At 39.1% G+C, this 12,007-nt stretch overlaps 1 pseudogene; it reads left to right on the plus strand.

Annotated features, from left to right (window-relative positions):
• The window catches only part of LOC110222712 (serine/threonine/tyrosine-interacting protein pseudogene), a 188,471-nt pseudogene that overhangs the window by 141,619 nt on the left and 34,845 nt on the right, over positions 1-12,007 (plus strand).

The following is a 12,007-nucleotide window of genomic DNA, read 5'->3' on the forward strand; positions in this document are numbered from 1 at the left end:
TTAGGCAAGGTAATACTACCAATCCAAGGCATTAAGCAAGGTGCTAGGGATACAATAGCAAAAGGCAAAATAGTCAAGGAGTTGATAATCTACCGGACAACTCATCCCTATCTCCTATACCACTCCTAAGTAGTTCAAGATTAAAATATGGCACTCTTTTAGATGCCCTGAGGGCAGAAATTTTGTCTTCTCTACTCCCTATGACTACTACTTTTACTACCCTTTTTTCTGCCTCCTACAGGACCATACTCACTTTGGATGAAGAGGTCAGTCCTACTTTAAGCTCTATCAGCTCAAACCAGCTTAATTGCCCTAATTGTTCAATTTTCAGTGTGAGAATTCACACCTCAGAAATCAGCAAACACTAAAAAGCAGGGCTTAATTTATCGTTTCATTGATTGTCTAGACTTAAGATAATGTAGATTAGGGGCGGCTAGGGGGCACAGTGGATAGAACACCAGCCCTGGAGTCAGGAGGACCTGAGTTCAAATCCAACCTCAGACACATAACACTCACTAGCAGTGTGACTCTGGGCAAGTCACTTAACCTCAATTGCCACAACAACAACAAATGAACTAATTAATTTTTTAAAAAAGATAATGCAGATTAAGCTGAAAAGTGTGCCACATACACCCACCTCCCAGCGAGGTTGTTAAACATTTCTCAGTGTACCCCTAGTGGTAGTAACTCTCAGAAAGGTCATGATCACAAATGGGGGGTAAAAACCAAATTTATAAAATGCTGTGAGCAAAAGTTATGGATCTGATTCAGATATTTGCAATTAAACAGCAGTAGCTAGAAGTAGCCAGAGGTAGCCTGATACAGTAAACAGGAACCAGGAATACCTGAGTCCTAGTATTCTCTCAGACATAGGCAGGCAAAGTGGTCCTGGGTAGGCTCTGGAATAATCTCTAAAATTATAAATTTTGGAGAAGGTGGTGACCTGAACGAGCAGTAATTTCCTCACCTGGAAGTTCCCTATTCTGGTGAGATCACAGGTTCAGAGCTGTCCTATCATTGTCATCCTAAAGCATTTTGAAAAACCTATTGATTGTGTTGCCCTGTGCTGGGCATAGCACTATGGAAATGAAACACTTTTGATCTCTGCCTTTGAGAAGTACTTACTTTAGTTTTATTTTTAGTTTATTTTCTGGTGGTAAGCCCATGTATTTACACATCACCCTGAGGCAGTCTTACGTTGTATTTTCTAAATGCATCACCTTTGTCTTTCTTTTAAAGATACTTCTAACCAAGTCTCAGAGTCAGTGGTTTGACCCAAATGTTGCTAAAGGGTCTTATAGATTAGATCAGGTAAAGACAGATAATATAGCTTAATTTGGTATTTCCCAATTTAAAATATTTTTTAAAAATTGAAATATTTCAACTCTCCAGCTTCATTGGCAGGTTTTGAGAACCAGAGGGAAGAGGGAAGAGGGAAGTTGGGGAAGTAGGGGTAAAAGGGGCAAAGAGGAAGAATAAAACACAGAAAGGAGGGTAATGGAAATTCATTTCTTTTTAGGTTCACAGGCTTTTTAAGAGATAAGAAGTAAGCAATGAGAAGTAAAAAAATAAGGAGTAAAAATTGTTAGTAAAAGTTGTGCTGAGCAGTACAAATTGGCTAAGCATGATTGTTACCATTCCGTGGGTTGATGGCCAGGAAATGCTGCCCAATCAAGTGTCTAGAGCAGGAGTGGGGAACCTACAACCTACAACCTCAAGGACACATGTGGCCCTCTAGGTCCTCAAGTGCAGCCCTTTGACTGAATCAAAACTTAATTTGTTTTGTGAAGTTTGGATTCAGTCAAATGGCCACACTTGAGGACCTAAAGGGCCACATGTGACCTCAAGGCTGCAGGTTCCCCAGCTCTGGTCTAGAGAACAGGATGGAGTATCCCCCCCTTCCCCGTACTTGAAGAGACCAGTCTATGGCTACTACTTCTGCTATTCACTCTGGCCTTAGACAAGGTATTTTACCCCTTTGAGCCTTAACTTCCTCCTCTTTAAAATGAGAGGATTGGACAGGATGACCTCTAAGGTGTCTTTTAGTTGTCACTCCTATGAACCTCTCATCTTGCCCTAACCAGTTCTGCCCAATTGTTGATTCTTATAAGCCCAGTATTCAGGATCCCAGTTCTAGAAGCTAAATATTTTTCCAAACAACCAACTTTTTGGTAAAAGACCAGTTTCCTTCTAACATTAAAAGAACACGATTTTCATTGCCCAGTCACAGTCAATTTGGGTACCATAACATAGTGGAAGGAGCACTGACCCTGGAGTGAATGGACCTGGGTTCATAACCCACATCTGAAGCTTATGCCTGTGTAATTTGGGCAAGTCTCATGGCTTTGCTCGGCCTCAGTTTCTTTCTTTATAAAACAGGAAAGTTGAACTCAACAGCCTCCAAGGTGACCTTTTCAGTTCAAAGTTGATGACCCTATGACTGTACCCAGGATTTATGATTGTCTAAACATCTCTAGAAGGGAATGCTAACTCTCCTTTTGTGTGGCTGTGCAGACATTACACAAAATAACAGGAATGCACCCAAAGCCTATCATGCAGACATCTTCCATTTTTCTTGTCCTCATTCTGTCATGAATAAATGAATTTGTCGTCCCCCCCCCAAAATTATCAGCAGAGTTCCATCATGTATTAACACCTTATCTTTTTTTTTAAGGGAAGCATTTTTATTTTTGCTACATCATTGTTGTTTTTCCAAACTGCTATGATTTTGTGAACATATCTTGTCAAGATTAGGAAAAGCTGAGGAGATATAATTGGTTATATGCTGGTATGGTGACACATTTACTAGTCAAGATAGATCACCTGAGCCATACCTGATAAATCCAGGACTATTCAAACTCTCTTCCTAATAATGACGGTTGGACTATGCATCCCTTTGGGCCACTTTGTGAGTTTTATGAAACAGCCCTGGCTTGCTATTCTGGAATTTGGTGACTATTTATTCCTTAGTTTATATTTCTCTCTTCCTCCACTCCACCCCCCCCCCCCCCCCGCTCCCAAGTGCTTGTTATTTGAAAAACAAAATAAAATGACTTTATTCCTAGCAAACGCTTTTGGAGGTAGTGGCTATACAAACAAATTGGTTTGCAAAAGAAGAAAAAAACATGAATTTAGTCAAATAATTTGGGTTTAAAACATGGGCTTCTGATTTAGGATGTGGCCATTGTGGAACCATATCCTCAAAGCAAGCTGGATAAATCTCCTTGGTCTTGGTCTATTGCTATTCTTTCTGCTACCCTATTCCTACCTCTTTATCCCCAAACAATAGATTAATCTTAAAAAGAAGGGATTTTTGCATCTCCCTCTTCTTTTTGCAAAAATGGGGGGGCTAGGGGAGTGGAATATTTCATAGACTGTCAAGTAGAGTTGATACATTGATTTGGTTTTACTGAACTGATTCATTTGTATTTCTTTGAAAATCTTGGATACTTAGGAATGGCTTCCTGGGTGAGGAGAGGAATGTATGTGTGAATAAAATGTACAACAAAAATAAATCAGTAAAAATAAGATTTAAACAGAAGAAAATGAGGAGGGTTTGTTTTATGCCCTAAGAAATAACTTTCCTTGTTAGAATTGAAGTGTTTGTGGTTGTGTCCATACGTGGGAATGAAAATAAAAGAGGGTGGGGAATTAACTCAATGTCAAACCCTGGTCTCAATTACCAAGATAGTTTAATCCAAAGCCAGTCAGCAAGTATTTATTAAGCACTCAATTGGTACCAAGCATTGTGGTAAATGCTGGGGATGCAAGGAAAAGAGCGATCTCCACTCTCAAGGAGCTCACAGTCTGATGGGTGAGGCATACCAAAACAACTATACACAAACAAAAGACAGAAGGCAGGGAGAGAGAAAGAGAGAGAGTGGACAGAGAGACTGAGAGACTGAGAGACAGAGAGGGAGAAAAAGAGAGAGAAAGAAAGAGAGGTGTGTGTGTGTGTGTATGTATATATATATATATATATACATACACACATAGATGTGTATATATATATGCATATATATACACACCCACAGAGAAGTATGCATATTTACATAGATACATTTATACATGCATATATATGTGTATGTATATACACATATATATAGGCACATACATACATATATATATATATATATATATATATACACATATGTATATATGAAATAAATTGGAGATAACCAACAGAAGGAAGTCACTGGCATTGTGTTTTTGTCCAGATAATTGCCTAAATTCTCCACCTCATTTGATTGTGCAGAAGCAGACGCACCATGGTAGGTTAGAGTCAAGCACAGGAATTTCAGGGATAGTTTTTTGAAAGTAGAGGGTTCTTGACATCTGCCATGTGGCAAATGAGTGACTGGAATTTTGTTCTCTAGAGCATTCCATGTGTTCGTCACCATCCTATTTATTTAGCTCTGGAGTTTCCTGTGGTTTCCAATTCGATCAGAGCTACACTGCATGTGGCTGATAAGTATGCCCTGAGAGGGCAGAGGGGTGGAGAAGCAGGAGGCAGGAACAGAATTTCTGAGATTTTGTTTTGGTTTGTTTTGCTACTTTCAAATGTAGAAGCAAAATGCATTCTTTAGGGAGAGATAACACTTGGTGTGACAGGAAATAGTTCAAGTTCAGCAGAACTTATTAACAGACATAAAAGAAGCCGACACTTTGATTTCAGGGTAAGTAAGAGACAAGCAATTGCCTCCAACTTTGGCTAGTTTAGTTCCCTAGTGGTGAATTAAAAATGGATCCTGGAGAAGATGTACCACACTTGAGAGCGCAGAAATGGCTTCTCTCTTGTTAGTTACTTTCCAGCGTAGACCAAATTCATTCAATAATTAAACAAGCATTTATTGAGAACTTACCTTATGCCAGGCTTTGTGCTAGACAATAGGGATAAAAAAAATAAACAGTCCCTGGCCTCAAGGAGCTTATGTTCTGGTGGGCTAATTCAAATGATTTACAATTCTTAGAAGCCTATTTTTTCTCCTCTGTTATACTGAAAAAGTATTGTGATTTCAACTCTGTGGGATTCCATGGGATATGAAAATATGGAGACATCTAACTAAAAAACATGTGCATTTCACATCCAAGTTTAGGCTGTCTCTAGATAACACCAAAATAACTGCTTTACTCAGCTGATTGGGGATGGAGGACATCTGATCAATTAATGATTTCTCTGAATTTTCTCATTTCAGTACAATCCATTCATCTAGTAGCTCAGGTGTAATTCAAGGTAGAATTGTGAAGAAGTTACAGCTTATTTTCTGAACCACATTACCTCCCTTCAAGACATTCTCTACTCCAAGTCCTAAAGGCCATCATGTCTATACATGCTAGGCCCATGGCTATATAGCTAGAGCCAGATTACTGTATATGATGAATCTGTTAAAGAGGTCACATTATTTAGATTCACCTACTTATTTCCATTACGCTGTGGAACTAATTACTTTTCTAGACCTCATTTTTCTTTTTTGTAAAATGAGGAAGTTGGACTTCTAAGGTAACTTCTAGCTGTCTATCTATGCTCTTATAGTAAACAAATTCATTTCAAGGTGTTCATATGGAAAAAAAACCCACAACTTGGAATCAGGATGCCAGCAGCCATGTGATCTAGAGGAAGTGCCTTAGCCTTTCTAGATCTAAACATCCTTATCTGTAAACAGAGAATGACAATACCTGCTCAGCTTACTGGTATGGGGTTGTTATGGAGATCAAACAAGATAACTCCAATGAGAGTCCTTTGTATATTCTAAACAGATACAAATCATTATGAAAGCATGCCCAGTAGTGATACAGTATTCATCTAAAGGCATTTAGATTCTGAAAATTCTGAAAGAATGGCAAATGGTAGAATCCCTAAATGGTAGAAGGTCCATCACTTTAACCACTGGATTAGGAAGATAGTTTGGAGGCAAAAGAGCCTTTCTTTTAATCATGCTGGGGAGGTGAATGGAAATTAGACTTGGTATAGCATCACTGACATCGGCATGCCTGGGAAGAATCCAGCCCTGGGCCTTAGGATTCACTGAACCATGGGAGCTTCCTGGACTCCAGCTTCTTCACTTGAAACTGGCCTAAGGGCTTTCACCTGCCATTAATTTCTTAACCTTCACTGATCTCTGAACTCCAATTTAACACCCAGAGCTTCCCTATTTTGAGTCTGGCGTTATCTAAACCGGGGGTGGGGAACCTGCAGCCTTAAGGCCACTTGTATCCCTCTAAGTCCTCAAGTGCGACTCTTTGACTGAATCTAAACCTCACAGAACAAACACCTAAATAAAGATTTGTTCTGGAAAACTTAGACTCAGTCAAAAGGCTGCACCCAAGGACCTAGAAGGCCACATGTGGCCTCAAGGCTGCAGGTTGCCCATCCCTAATCTAAACCTTTCTCTCTGCTACTATTACTGTATCTTGGTGCATCTTATACTGGTTATTATAACTACTAAACAAAAAGAGTGTTTTTCTTGGGTATAGTTATAAGGGAAAAGAAAACATAAAAATTGAGAAATTAAATATCTGAGTCAGGCCATTAAAAGTAGAAATTAAAAAAAATTCCTGGCTCCCAAGCTAAGAAGTACTTATCTGCTGGGCTTATCTATTTACATTTATTCATACCTAACTGGATCCATCATGATTATCTTTAGACTGGACCACAGTGCCTGGAACATAGTTAGAGTTTAATAAATGTTTCTTGACTGACTTACTAGCCGACTGCTTTTTTTGAAGGGCCAAGAACAAAATGACATCCTCCCTGTAAGAATATGCCCAAACCAATTTTGTGCCCACTTGGGTACAAGGGATTATCCTCACCTATCCACAGCCAATCAAGAAGTTTCCTTATTGCATGATGGTTTTGTTGTACAAATACCTTTTCTCCGTTTCCTTCTCTCCTTTGGCTCCCAATATCACTTGTAAGTAATTTCCTTTTTTTCCTTTTTGAGGGAAAAAGAAAACTAAATATAAACAAGGTCAGCTATCATTCCCATTACCTTTAATTCCACTCAATACACAATTTACCCTGGAATTAGTCTGGAACAGGAGAAAGATCCCTGGCTCTGAAGTCAAATGACCCGGGTTCAGATTCTGTCTCTTAGGTTAACTACTTGTGTGACTTTGGTCAAGTCATTTACCCTTTGGGAGCCTCAATTTTCTCATCAAAAAAATGAGAGGGCTGAATGAGTTGTCCTCTGAGATTCCTTCCAGTTCCAGATTCAAGATCTTTTGATCCAAGTTCATGAAGATAATCTCATTCCTTACAATTCCCTTCAACATAGGACAAAATAAAGAACGTGAAAGGAAGAATAACGCAAAAATCACATTTTAGTCTTCTTATTCAAAGGACAGGAAATTCAGGCCATTGGATGTGGGTAACTTTCAGTAACATACAGTTTAAAAAATTATTGCAACAATCTTTTTCCCCCTCTTTTCTGAAAGCAGAAAATGCCAGTTCCTTCCTTTTTTTTTTCATTATATAGCCTTACCACATCCCAAGGTTCCATTTTTTTCCTAAAATGCAAGACTATATAAGCCAAGCCTTAGGTAACAGACAAGAGCCCTGGGAAACAAGTTTGTGTTGCTGATCCACAGTTGAAACATTTTCTTGGGTAAATCAAACACGTGAGATTTTAGTTTGATCCCTCTCAATAAGAGCACCAACATCCCTCTTTGGTGGTGCTATGGTGACCCAATGTTAGGAGACCAACGATGGTCATTTATAGGGGAGATCAGTTGATCAGTCCTTGTGATGGCCAAAGCTATTCTGATTTTTGTGTCTAATGAGTTCCTGAATGGTTTTGAGAAAAATAGTTCTCTCTTTCTTGGAGAGTAGTCAGAAGCCTGGTCTATATAATAAAAGTAGAGAAGTGAGATAATTATCTGGACAACACAGAAAATAAAACACATTAAAGATTATTCCTCTTGATGGATACAGATTTTTTTTGTTTATTTCCTTGAATACATGGATAATTGTCATTGTGTTCTACTTCACTTTTCTAATGTATATCCTGCTGTGGATGTGCAGGGTGATAAGTCATCACCTGGGCTATTCTCATGTCTAGGCGAGACTATGCCTAAAAAACTCCTGACTCCAAACTCATCAAACATAGTAAGAATGCCACCTTTCAGTTTATAGCATCCATGATTCATTCCTCTCCAGTTTTTCATATTGAAACTTTTTAAAAAATCTAATAATAATTATGAATATACATACATACTACATGTATATATATATATATATATTAATATATATATATATATTAACAAGAAAGCAAATATCACTCATGACTATAAAGAGGTTCTCCTTTATTTTTTGGCTGAGTTTATCCTATCTACTCCCTCACCTTTGTGCGGTCTTCAGTAGCCATTTGGTCTACTGTCTTGCTATGTGTAATCCAGGGCAACTGGATCAAAGAGTTGGGCCAAAAATTCTTTTTAAGCCATTGATGAAGCATGTTTATGTATTTATATAACCACTAGTTACCTTGAGAGAGATGGAGACACAGAAAAGAGACAGAGACACAGAGAAACACAGAGAGAGGAAGAGAGAGAGAGAGAGAGAGAGAGAGAGAGAGAGAGAGAGAGAGAGAGAGAGAGAGAGAGAGAGAGAGAGAGAGAGGCCTAAGTATCATTAGATTTTGTTGCTGCTCCTGTCAATCATATATAGGGTATCTAGTATTAGAACTAAGATTACAAAAAAGAGAAAAGAATGGTCAAAATAGTCCAGCTGTTTCTATAAATCAATACTCTAGTAGATTTTTTGATTCAGACATGAGGTCTACATGAAGTGGATGGCTCCAAAGGGAAAGTTTCACTGATTTTTGTTTTGTTTTTATTTTTACTTTGTTTTGGGATGATTTACAGAGATGGCCTCAGTGAGTGATTTCTGATCCTAAAACCACCTGAAGTGAGACTTTTCCTTTTCCTCAAGGAGGAAGGTAAAAGGCATGCCTATATCTTTAGAACAAATGAAGCAGAGTTGTATGCTGCTTATTTGGAGTTAAAAGACCTGAGTTCAAATCCTATCTCTGCCACTTCCTGTGGAACCTTTGTTAAATCATTAACCTCTAGATCTCAGTTTCCTTCTCTGTAAAATGAGGGGCTTGGACTATGAACCCCAAGATCCTTTCTAGATCTAAATATATGCTCCTATGATCGATGAAGAAAATAATTTAAATCTAATTTGAGAGAAATGTTGAAAAACCAAGCTAAGCTTGTCTGTCTACACTTGTTTTTGTTTTTGTTTTCAACCAGATCTGTGATTTCATGGGTTCAGGGAAATCTCTCTCAATGCTGATCAGTAGGTACTTGGCAACTTAACATTTTTTAAAGTTGCCTGGAGTCCTAAGAGCTGAAGTCAATCAAGAAATTGAGCAAGTACTTTCTAAAAAATTATTTATTTACTTGTTAGGTACAAAGCACAGTGCTAGCTGCTCTGGGGAGGAAGCCCAAAGGGGCAAAATCATGATCCCTGCCTTCGAGTAGCTCATGTTCTAATGGGGGAGACAACCTGTAAATAAATTAAGATATCTATGCTATGAACTGGAATCTCAGAGAGAAGGAGAAGGTACTAGCAGTTGGGGAGAAAATTTCCTAAAGAAAGTGGGATTTAAACTGAGTCTTGAAGGAAGCCAGGAGGTGAAGATGAGGAAAGAGAGCATTCCAGGCATGAGAGGAAGTGGTTTGCCCAGGGTTGTATGGCCAATATGTGTTAGACTCAAGACTTGAACTCAGGTCTTCTGGCTCAGGAGCCAGCTCTCTGTCCACTACTTCATGAAGTGTCACATACATTTATTAACCCCAGATCATTAGTTTACATCTCTGTAGATTTATTAAAGTTTACCAAGCACTATTTTCACTATAACCACCTGAGGTAGGCAATACCTAGCATAGCACTGAAAGACTCCAGTATGTAGTAGGTGCTCTGTAAATGTTTGCTGATTAAGGAAATTATTGTAAGGATTATTAAAGGATTTTGAAAAGAATATGTCACCTGGGACATCTATCACTTATAGATCATCAGTAATATGTGTATTATATATTCATATAATATATATAATTGTATATATGTATGTAATTTATAAGGAGATATGATGGTGGCACAGGAATTAGATGGGAAGAGAGAAGGCCACAGATTGCTATTTAGGCAGGGGTGACATGATTTAAGAAAAGAGAGACTTTGTCTACTCTCCATCCATCACACCATGGCCCATCACTACAACCAACTAGAAAGTGACCAGTCAATCAACCCTCCAGCCCCACTGATACAATTTCAGCCCAATGGCTGAACTGAAGTGGGATTAACTTGACTCTCTGCTCTTGCATACATACTCTTGACAACTTTTCATCTAAAGGACATCAGGAGATTTGGTTACGGGGGTTTGGAGGTTGACTTGGGCTTGGTTAGAGAGAGCTAGAGTCAATCACCCCTCTGGAAACAGACTGAAAAGAAATACCAGAGTTGGCAAGAATCCCCTATGATTGCCTGTCAGCCTCAAGTGGGTGTCCAAAGTATTGGAAAGTCAGTGAAAGTGAACTGGGAATTAGTTGAGAGACTTAGCAAGTGAGGGTCATCCATTGTGAGCACTTCATAGGATAGCAAAGCCTTGTTGTGGTGTGGAGTTGGCTTTCCCCACCCCCACCCCCCTTAATCTCAAGAACGAAAAACGAAATTCTCAAGGAAAGTCTAAAATGGAATTCAAAAAGAACAATAGAATTGGGTTTGATTTGTTTAATTCTGATATCAAGGTCACTAGAAAGTACTACAGCTTTTATTTGTGTGGTGGGCTTTTTTTTTTTTGGCAACATCTTTCTTTTCATTTGATGGTCCTGTCATCCCCAGAACTGTATATGTTACTGATCCTGCCTGTATTCAAAGCTGTTATTAAGTGGAGTCTTTCAGATTTTAGAGAAATGATAATGGCTCCAAAGATGACAGAAAGTGGCAGCTGGTGACAAAAAACCCCTTGATAAGACGACAACAGTAAATCAAACTACCGCCACTTTTCCGTTTCATGTTTGTTAATACCACCTCGGCTTTTGAAGTTTAAAGTAAGGTTCAAAAAAGCCAGGTGCTGAATCATAATATTAAAGCAAGGAAGGAGCTCCATGAAAGAGAGGAGATCTGAGAGGGGAAAGCAACAAACACAGCTTTCAACTGCCTTTTGTCGGCCTTTCTGCAGATGTCACCAGTTGTTATCCCCAGCAGAGGTTTCGGGCTTGTAGCAGTGCCTCTGGCTGATTCCAACTCAGCGTTTCAAGTGTCAATCAAAAAGGAAGGACGCAGCTTAGGTCCTGGTCATTGTCCTGTGAAAAGAGCCAAGCATTTAACATTGATTTAGCTCCCTCAATATACAAAGATAGAGCCAGCTTTGTGCAGCAAAAAAAGGGCCTTTGGCAAGGTTGCTTGTAGAGCAATTCCATCGCATCCAATGCTCCTTGGTTTAGCTGTCATACTGTGGTGTCTGGAGCCCTCTGAAAAGTTATTCAGGACTGAGTGAGCAAATTAAAAAGAAATAACATGCTCTCGGAAAGAGTGGCGCCTGGCTATGGGTGGGGGTGTGTGTGGGGGGGAAGGCAGAGAAAAGCTTTTAGCTTAACGCAGTCTTATGAAATGGTTTTAATTTATTATTTTTTTAAAGTTATCGGATGCTGTTGAAATGGTACTTTAAGCAAACCAGGCAGGAGGCTGGAGGACACCCTTAGCCACTGGCCTTCCCCTCTGAGTTATGAACAGCTTGACCCAGAATACTTCCTCCTTGGCCAACTATGTTCCAGTCGGTTTGCTTCCAATGTTGGAAGAAAACCCAGAGTGAATTCCTCAGTGCCCTACCCTTTCTTCATGCTTAATTCTTACTCATGGTTATGTGGACACACACAAATCAGTCTGACTGAATCCAGAAAAACAAAATTTCAAAATCAAAGAGTTGAATTCTGTCATACAGTAATGTAGGTTCAAATGTTCTCCTCTTCCCACCTTCATATGATGCCCAGTGACTGGTTTTGATAAAAC

The sequence above is a fragment of the Phascolarctos cinereus genome, unplaced genomic scaffold (genome assembly GCF_003287225.1).
Source record: "Phascolarctos cinereus isolate Bilbo 61053 unplaced genomic scaffold, phaCin_HiC Scaffold_5;HRSCAF=322, whole genome shotgun sequence".
NCBI classification, from domain to species: domain Eukaryota; kingdom Metazoa; phylum Chordata; class Mammalia; order Diprotodontia; family Phascolarctidae; genus Phascolarctos; species Phascolarctos cinereus.